This window comes from Spinacia oleracea, chromosome 5 (genome assembly GCF_020520425.1).
Source record: "Spinacia oleracea cultivar Varoflay chromosome 5, BTI_SOV_V1, whole genome shotgun sequence".
NCBI classification, from domain to species: Eukaryota; Viridiplantae; Streptophyta; class Magnoliopsida; order Caryophyllales; family Amaranthaceae; genus Spinacia; species Spinacia oleracea.
In genome coordinates, this window is record NC_079491.1 from 99,403,308 (window position 1) to 99,414,056 (window position 10,749).

Genomic DNA, 10,749 nt, shown 5'->3' on the forward strand with positions numbered 1-10,749 from the left:
CGACGATGGAGGTCCCGAACTTCTCGGACTCATATAGTGGCCTTGATCAACAATGAAACGGGTCTAAAACGACCAATTTCTCATAATCAAACCTGAAACTCAAGGCACACTCAATAACACACATTAGTACTAGAAACGGCTCCTAAGAGCACGTTTGATACATAAAAGTACTAAGGGACGGGGGTAAAAAACTCTATATAAAACGCATATATCACAAGTATACAGTCTATAACGAAAATACCTGAAGATGGAACGACTGTTCCGTTCTTCTGATCTTCCTTTAGCTTCAAGCAATCTCTCTTCCAATGCCCCTTCTTCTTGCAGTAGAAGCATTCGGATTCAGAAGTGGGTTGACTGACCTTCCTCTTTACAGATTTGGCGCCAGTTTGCTTAGTTGGGCTGGCCTTGTTGCCACCTTTCTTAGCATTCCTCTTCTTTCCAGATTTCTTGAACTTGGCCCCACGCACCATAAGCACATCCTGCTTATCACTTTTGAGCGTCTTTTCAGCGGTCTTCAGCATACCGTGAAGCTCAGTGAGCGTGTTTTCCAGACTATTCATACTGTAGTTCAGTTTGAACTGATCATACCCGCTATGAAGAGAATGGAGGATGGTGTCTATAGCCATTTCCTGAGAAAACTGCTGATCCAGCCGACTCATATTCTCAATGAGTCCAATCATTTTGAGAACATGTGGACTTACGGGCTCGCCTTTCTTAAGCTTGGTCTCAAGAATTTGCCTATGAGTCTCGAATCTTTCGACTCGAGCCAGATCTTGGAACATGTTCTTCAACTCACTGATGATCGTGAAAGCATCTGAGTTGATGAACGTTTTCTGCAGATCCGCACTCATGGTGGCGAGCATTAGACATTTCACATCCTTGTTGGCATCAATCCAACGATTGAGGGCTGCCTGAGTGACCCCGTCGCCTGCGGCTTCGGGCATCGCCTCTTCTAGGACATACTCCTTTTCTTCCTGCATAAGAACTATTTGCAAGTTCCTTTGCCAGTCAAGGAAGTTTTTCCCGTTCAACTTCTCCTTTTCGAGAATTGATCGAATGTTGAATGAATTGTTGTTTGCCATTTTAAAAACTACAATTGAAAAGAATAAACAAATAAATAACCATTCACAGTTTCTCTTAATAAACTTAAATTCTAGCATACATGCATAATTCAATGTTTATTAAGCATTTTATTCAAGTTATGTGTTCCGGCAGGTGTGAATAAAATGATTGCAAGATCCTAAAATCATTGAAGAACTAAGTACAGTTTGTCGACTTAATCCTAAAACATCTTAGGTAAGCAAAAGCCTTTTGCTAATAGTCTAGAAACTATTCTTGGTTGATAGGTACGTCTAAGAACTTATTAGGTAAACCTATCGATTTTGCCACGACATAAAAGGACTCCTTACTTATATCGTTGAGTTTCACCAAAACTAACATGTACTCACAATTATTTGTGTACCTTGCCCCTTTAGGACCAATAAGTAACACCTCGCTGAGCAAAAACTATTACTAGATTGATGTAAAGGATATCCAAGCAAGTGTATATTTTGGCATGGCACCTTTTAACTCAATTTTTTTAAGTTTGGAACTTAAGGCTCTTACTATGTTGGTTAGATTTTAAGTGAACTAAAATCCTTAATCATGCAACATAATCAAGCTTTTGATCTCATGCATTTTAAGACATATTTAAAAGCAATAAATAACTTAAAACATGCATAAGATAAATGTGATCTAGTATGGCCCGACTTCATCTTGAAGTTTTAACTTCAAAGTCCGTCTTGAAAATCTCCGTGGGAGGCACCATTTTCTTCAAATAGGATAAGCTATAATTAAAACTAATTACAACTATTTGATGGTACGCAGACCATATTTGAATTGAAAAACAACTTTGGTACTTTAGACCAATTACATTCAAATTAATGGCACGCAGTCCATATTTTCTATCCTATTTGGGCCATACTAGTCACTTCATAACCTGCAAAACAGTACATATACAATATATACCATTCACCCATTCATTATCATGAATGGCCCACATAGCTGGTTAGTAAAACACATTATGCATCACGTAAACATTTGCAGCAATTAATCAAGGGCACCAATAATCTACCAATTATTCAGTCCTTATTAATTCTAATCAAGTTGTTTTAATCTTAAGGATTTGTAGACCTAATCAAGAGTTTTATGACTAAAAGGGCTCCCACTTAAACCAATAAATTCATATGCTTTACTAATTTTAAACATAAAAATGTATTTCTAGTCTAACCGGAAACATACAAATTTAATTAAAATTTAAAGCTCATATAAATTTATAATTTAATTAATTCATGATTTTAATTTTAGTAAAATAATTAGAATAAATAAAATTTATTATAATTACAATATTCAAAATTAAAATCCAAGAAAATAATTTAAATTATTAATTTTAAAATTAATTAAAATTACGTAAACTGAAAAATTTCAAATTAAACATTCAAAACGATCTAATCGCAACGCAAACACCCTACGCATCGCACGCCCATGGGCCGCACGCACACAGCCATCGCTGGCCATGTGCGCGCAGCCCATGCGCTCGTCGCATAGCTGCTGCATCTTCCATCGCAAGCCATCGCATGCTATGGTGCTCGCTGCGCGCGCGCCAGCGCTTGACGCACGCGAGCCATCGCTCGCTGTGCGCGCTCGCCAGCGCTCGCTGCGCGTGCTCCATCGCTCGCTGTGCGCGCGAGCCATTGCTCGCTGTGCGCGCGAGCATTCGCTGGGCGCAGCGCTCGTGGCACGCGAGCTTGCGCTCGCTGCGCGCGCTTGCGCGAGGCAGTGCGCGTCGTAGCGCAGCTCGCTTGCTGCCCACACGCGACTGACTTGGCTTGCCTTTCGCCCATGCCCATTCGTCCATAGCTCGTGGCCCACGACACAAGGCAGGGCTGTTGCCTTGTGCTCGTGCACCATGCCTTGCTCATTGCATTCGTGCCGCACGGGCGACGAGCTCCCTTGCTCGTCGTCGCATGCCCGCACTATACAACACCCCTTAAGGGTAACACGAAGCGTCCATTGCTTTGTGCGTGCAAGTTATATGAACGAATCTCATAAAAAATTTAAAATTTATATTTAAAATTAATGACAAATTAATAAATAATATTAATTTCATAATTTTAGGGCGAAAAAATCGAAAATTTATTATCCAATTGATTTCCGATTATTATAGATTCAAGTCTAGGTCATAAAAATTTAAAATTTATCATAAATTTACAATTTTTATGGTGGTTTTTAATCATAGGTTTCTAATTAAATTATAATTAATTATGAAAATCAAATTAATTCTAAATTATTCTAATTTTCAACAAATTAATCATAATTACAAATTAGATTGCATAATTAACAAGGCTAGGCATTCAAACTTGTTAAACATATACAGTAGGTCAATCAAAAATTCAAGATTTATCAACAAGAATCGCAAATATTTAATTTAACATCTTAAATTTACGAAATTTTGCATTCGAAAAACTAAAACCTTCGAAAAGTCATAGTTAGGCTTCGAATTTGAGAATTCTGGGTTCGGCAGAAAAATTTTTTTTGTCAAAATTTTAGAATGCCTTTTACATGCGGAATTGACACAAAAATCACTCGATTTGGATGAGTAACGAAGAAACTGCCGAAAAACTGCGTACGTATAATTAAATAAACGCAATTTGCAATTAATTAACAATTACGAAAATTAATCACCCCTTTTAATTCTTGCAAATTTTTAATATTTAACCATGTTCATGCAATTTAGATTATGAAAATAATAAGGGGCTCTGATACCACTGTTAGGTTATGATACATATGATAATACATAAATCATGCGGAAACAACCATTAAGCCAGGAATACATATTATTTACACATAATCATATAGCATAATTTAGATGCATACTCTTTGTTGCGTGCCTTCCCTAGCTGCGCCCGAACCGAACAAGAACAAGTCTTTAGGACTCCAAGTGTCGTCCCTCCGTAGATAGTCCACAGCACGTCCGGATCCGCCTTAAGATTGACCAACTAGAATCGCCCTTAAGGTACTAGAATTTTCGGCACTCTTAGGTAAGAAATATGGCTGAATTTTTCTCTCAAAACTCACTTTGAATACTTGAATTAATCTCTCAAAATATGTGACCCTAGGCACGTATTTATAGAGTTATGGAAAGGGAATTGGAATCCTAGTAGGATACGAATTAATTAAACTTAGAATCCTACAAGAACTCTAATTAATTAATTTATCCTTTTAGGAATAGGAATTTAATCATATACTAATTCTAATAGTTTTAGGAATCATGCATGAACACAAACTCACACACACAAGGCAGCCACAAGGTGAAGGAAATAATGCCCTTGGTCCAAGTATGCATTCTATGTTAAGTCTAATAAATGCGGTTCAGTATTAATTAACAAGTTAATAATTCAGTGAGATCAAGTGAGCTGAATGCCTAGCTAGAGGCCGCTTCAGTTCAAGTGGAATTAATGATATTAATCCACAGCTTACTCTTGACTGAACCCGTAGGGTCACACAAATAGTACGTAAACGGATCAAGTATTTAATGGCATTAAATACTCCATCTATGAATATTCGGAACCGACGGATCTTGGTTTCAGTGGGAGCTAAGATCGTCACAGGCAAGAAATGAATACTCCGGAAACGATGATATTGCCGGAAACGGAAATATGGATCGTATCGGAAATATGAATATTATCCAAGTCGTAGATGTTGCCGGAAACGGAAACATGGTACGTATCGGAAAATATTATTGGAAATGGAAATATTACCAGAATCGGAAATATTGCCGGAAACGGAAATATTGTCAGAATCGGAAATATTACCGGAATCGGAAAATAATTCCGGAAACGGAAATATTAAATATTTGTTCGAAACGGAAATTAATTCCGGAATCGGAAATATTAAATATTGTTCGAATCGGAAATAGATTCCGGAAATGGAAATTTAATCGGAAGCGTATCGTACGAATTAGCATCGGACGAGGCTTGCCGGACGAAGGCCCAGCACGAAGCCGGGGCCATCGCCCAGCAAGCATGCGCGCCACAAGCCCAGCCAAGGCAGCGCCCAGGCCTACCGCAAGGCAGGCCCAGCGCGCGCCAAGGGCTACGGCTGCGTGGGCCGTGCTGCGCGGGCTGCTGCTCGCACGCGCATGGGCAGCCCTTGTGGCTGCCGTGTGTGTGTGAGTTTGTGCTCATGCGTGATTCCTGAATCTACAAGAGTCAGTGTATGATTAAATTTCTATTCCTAATTGGATAAATTAATTAAATAGAATTCATGTAGGATTCTAATTCCAATTAATTCGCATCCTACTAGGATTACGATTCCTTTTCCATAACTCTATAAATAAAGGCCTAGGGGTCATAATTTATACACAAGTTTCAAAGTATTCAAAAGTGAGTTTTTTGAGAGAAAATTCAAACACACATCTTGCTCCAAAAGTGCCGAAATTTTCTAGTACCTTAAGGGCGATTCTAGTTGGTCAATCTTAAGGCGGATCCGGACGTGCTGTGGACTATCTACGGAGGGACGACACTTGGAGTCCTAAAAGACTTGTTCTTGTTCGGTTCGGGCGCAGCTAGGGAGGGCACGCAACAAAGAGTATGCATCTAAATTATGCTATATGATTATGTGTAAATAATATGTTGTCCTGGGTTAATGGTTGTTTCCGCATGATCTATGTAATGTCATATGAATCATAACCTAACAGTGGTATCACGAGCCCCTTATTATTTTCATAATCTAAATTGCATGAACATGGTTAAATATTACAAATTTGCAAGAATTAAAAGGGGTGATTAATTTTCGTAATTGTTAATTAATTGCAAATTGCGTTTATTTAATTATATGTACGCAGTTTTTCGGCAGTTTCTTCATTACTCATCCGAATTGAGTGATTTTTGTGTCAATTCCGCATGTAAAAGGCATTCTAAAATTTTGACAAAAATAGTATTTTTCTGCCGAACCCAGAATTCTCAAATTCGAAGCCTAACTATGACTTTTCGAAGGTTTTAGTTTTTCGAATGCAAAATTTCGTAAATTTAAGATGTTAAATTAAATATTTGCGATTCCTGTTGATAAATCTTGAATTTTTGATTGACCTACTGCATATGTTTAACAAGTTTGAATGCCTAGTCTTGTTAATTATGCAATCTAATTTGTAATTATGATTAATTTGTTGAAAATTAGAATAATTTAGAATTAATTTGATTTTCATAATTAATTGTAATTTAATTAGAAACCTATGATTAAAAACCACCATAAAAATTGTAAATTTACGATAAATTTTAAATTTTTATGACCTAGACTTGAATCCATAACAATCGGAAATCAATTGGATAATAAATTTTCGATTTTTTCGCCCTAAAATTATGAAATTAATAATATTTATTAATTTGTCATTAATTTTAAATATAAATTTTAAATTTTTATGCGATTCGTTCAAATAACTTGCACGCACGAAGCAATGGACGCTTCGTGTTACCCTTAAGGGGTGTTGTATAATGCGGGCATGCGACGACGAGCAAGGGAGCTCGTCGCCCGTGCGGCACGAATGCAATGAGCAAGGGCGTAGTGCACGAGCACAAGGCAGCAGCCCTGCCTTGTGTCGTGTGCCACGAGCAATGAACGAATGGGCATGGGCGAAGGGCGAGCCAAGGCAGTCGCGTGTGGGCAGCAAGCGAGCTGCGCCACAACGCGCGCTGCCTCGCACAAGTGCGCGCAGCCTCGCGCGCAGCGAGCGCAAGCTCACGTGCCACGAGCGCTGCGCCCAGCACTGCTCGCGCGCGCAGCGCGCGATGTTGCTCGCCCAGCGAGCGATGTCGCGCCCCAGCGAGCGATGGCTCGCGCGCGAAGCGCGCGATGTCGCTCGCCCAGCGAGCGATGTCGCGCCCCAGCGAGCGATGGCTCGCGCGCACAGCGAGCGAGCCAGCGCGCCCAGCGAGCGATCTCGCGCGCGCGCACTGCGAGCGATAGCTCGCGTGCGATGGGGCGCTGTGCGGAGGCTTGCGATAGGACAGCAGCAGCTATGCGACGAGCGCATGAGCTGCGCGCACATGGCCAGCAATGGCTGTGTGCGTGCGGCCCATGGGCGTGCAACGCATAGGGTGTTTGCGTTACGATTAGATCGTTTTGAATGTTTAATTTGAAAATTTCAGTTCACGTAATTTTAATTAATTTTAAAATTGATAATTTGAATTAATTTCTTGGATTTTAATTTTGAATATTATAATTATAATAAATGGAATTTATTCTAATTATTTTACTAAAATTAAAATCATGAATTAATTTAAATGCGACTGAAATTAAATTAAATTTTTGGATTCAATTATAAATTTATATGAGCTTTAAATTTTAATTAAATTTGTATGTTTCCGGTTAGACTAGAAATACAATTTTATGTTTAAAATTAGTAAAGCATATGAATTTATTGGTTTGAGTGGGAGCGCTTTTTAGTCATAAACTCTTGATTAGGTCTACAAATCCTTAAGGTTAAAACAACTCGATTAGAATTAATAAGGACTGAATAATTGGTAGATTATTGGTGCCCTTGATTAATTGCTGCAAATGTTTACGTGATGCATAATGTGTTTTACTAACCAGCTATGTGGGCCATTCATGATAATGAATGGGTGAATGGTATATATTGTATATGTACTGTTTTGCAGGTTATGAAGTGACTAGTATGGCCCAAATAGGATAGAAAATATGGTCTGCGTACCATTAATTTGAATGTAATTGGTCTAAAGCACCAAAGTTATTTTTCAATTCAAAATGGTCTGCGTACCATCAAATAGTTGTAATTAGTTATAGCTTATCCTATTTGAAGAAAATGGTGCCTCCCACGGAGATTTTCAAGACGGACTTTGAAGTCAAAGCTTCAAGATGAAGTCGGGCCATACTAGATCACAAATATCTTATGCATGTTTTAAGTTATTTATTGCTTTAAATATGTCTTAAAATGCATGAGATCAAAAGCTTGATTATGTTGCATGATTAAGGATTTTAGTTCACTTAAAATCTAACCAACATAGTAAGAGCCTTAAGTTCCAAACTTTAAAATTGAGTTAAAAGGTGCCATGCCAAAATATACACTTGCTTGGATATCCTTTACATCAATCTAGTAATAGTTTTTCGCTCAGCGAGGTGTTACTTATTGGTCCTAAAGGGGCAAGGTACACAAATAATTGTGAGTACATGTTAGTTTTGGTGAAACTCAACGATATAAGTAAGGAGTCCTTTTATGTCGTGGCAAATTCGATAGGTTTACCTAATAAGTTCTTAGACGTACCTATCAACCAAGAATAGTTTCTAGACTATTAGCAAAAGGCTTTTGCTTACCTAAGATGTTCTAGGATTAAGTCGACAAACTGTGCTTAGTTCTTCAATGATTTTAGGATCTTGGAATCATTTTATTCACACCTGCCGGAACACATAACTTGAATAAAATGCTTAATAAACATTGAATTATGCATGTATGCTAGAATTTAAGTTTATTAAGAGAAACTGTGAATGGTTATTTATTTGTTTATTCTTTTCAATTGTAGTTTTTAATATGGCAAACAACAATTCATTCAACATTCGATCAATTCTCGAAAAGGAGAAGTTGAACGGGAAAAACTTCCTTGACTGGCAAAGGAACTTGCAAATAGTTCTTATGCAGGAAGAAAAGGAGTATGTCCTAGATGAGGCGATGCCCGAAGCTCCTGGCGACGGGGTCACTCAGGCTGCCCTCAATCGTTGGATTGATGCCAACAAGGATGTGAAATGTCTAATGCTCGCCACCATGAGTGCGGATCTGCAGAAAACGTTCATCAACTCAGATGCTTTCACAATCATCAGTGAGTTGAAGAACATGTTCCAAGATCTGGCTCGAGTCGAAAGATTCGAGACTCATAGGCAAATTCTTGAGACCAAGCTTAAGAAAGGCGAGCCCGTAAGTCCACATGTTCTCAAAATGATTGGACTCATTGAGAATATGAGTCGGCTGGATCAGCAATTTTCTCAGGAAATGGCTATAGACACCATCCTCCATTCTCTTCATAGCGGGTATGATCAGTTCAAACTGAACTACAGTATGAATAGTCTGGACAAAACGCTCACTGAGCTTCACGGTATGCTGAAGACCGCTGAAAAGACGCTCAAAAGTGATAAGCAGGATGTGCTTATGGTGCGTGGGGGCAAGTTCAAGAAATCTGGAAAGAAGAGGAATGCTAAGAAAGGTGGCAACAAGGCCAGCCCAACTAAGCAAACTGGCGCCAAATCTGCAAAGAGGAAGGTCAGTCAACCCACTTCTGAATCCGAATGCTTCTACTGCAAGAAGAAGGGGCATTGGAAGAGAGATTGCTTGAAGCTAAAGGAAGATCAGAAGAACGGAACAGTCGTTCCATCTTCAGGTATTTTCGTTATAGACTGTATACTTGCTAATTCAACTTCTTGGGTATTAGATACAGGTTGTGGCTCACACTTATGTTCCAATCCACAGGGACTAAGAAGAAGTAGAAAGTTAAGCAAGGGAGAAGTCGACCTACGAGTGGGAAATGGAGCACGGATTGCTGCATTAGCCGTAGGAACTTACTATTTGTCGTTGCCCTCCGGGCTAGTTTTGGAACTGGAAGAATGTTTCCATGTTCCAAGTCTTACTAAAAACATCATTTCAGTTTCTTGCTTAGATGCTAAGGGATTTTTCTTTATAATAAAAGACAATAGTTGTTCGTTTTATTTTAAAGAGATGTTTTATGGATCTGCTAGATTAGTCAATGGACTTTATTTATTAGATCACGACAAACAAGTATATAACATAAATACCAAAAAGGGCCAAAAAGGATGATTCAGATCTCACCTATCTGTGGCATTGTCGATTAGGCCATATAAACTTGAAACGCCTAGAAAGACTTCAAAGGGAAGGAATTCTAGAACCATTTGACTTAGAGGATTATGGTAAATGCGAATCATGTTTACTTGGCAAAATGACAAAGCAACCTTTCTCTAAAGTCGGAGAAAGAGCAAATGAACTATTGGGTTTAATCCATACAGATGTATGTGGACCAATGAGTACAAATGCTAGAGGTGGTTTCAGCTACTTTATCACTTTCACTGATGACTTCAGTAGGTATGGTTATGTCTACCTAATGAAGCATAAGTCTGAATCCTTTGACAAATTCAAGGAATTTCAGAGTGAAGTAGAGAATCAATTAGGCAAGAAGATTAAGGCACTGCGGTCTGATAGAGGCGGTGAATATCTGAGCTATGAATTTGATGACCATCTGAAAGAATGTGGAATTCTATCAGAATTGACTCCTCCTGGAACACCACAATGGAACGGTGTGTCAGAACGGAGGAACAGAACCTTGCTAGACATGGTCAGGTCAATGATGGGTCAGGCCGAACTTCCATTAGAATTTTGGGGACATGCACTAAATACAGCTGCACTCACTATAAATAGAGCTCCGTCTAAAGCTGTCGAAAAGACTCCATACGAATTATGGTTTGGAAAACCTCCAAATGTGTCTTTTCTTAAGATTTGGGGATGTGAAGTATACGTCAAACGATTAATTTCAGACAAACTTCATCCAAAATCTGACAAATGTATCCTTGTGGGCTATCCAAAGGAAACAAAGGGGTATTACTTCTACAATACATCTGAGAACAAAGTGTTTGTTGCTCGAGATGGTGTCTTTTTGGAGAAGGATCACATTTCCAAAATGACAAGTGGGAGAAAAG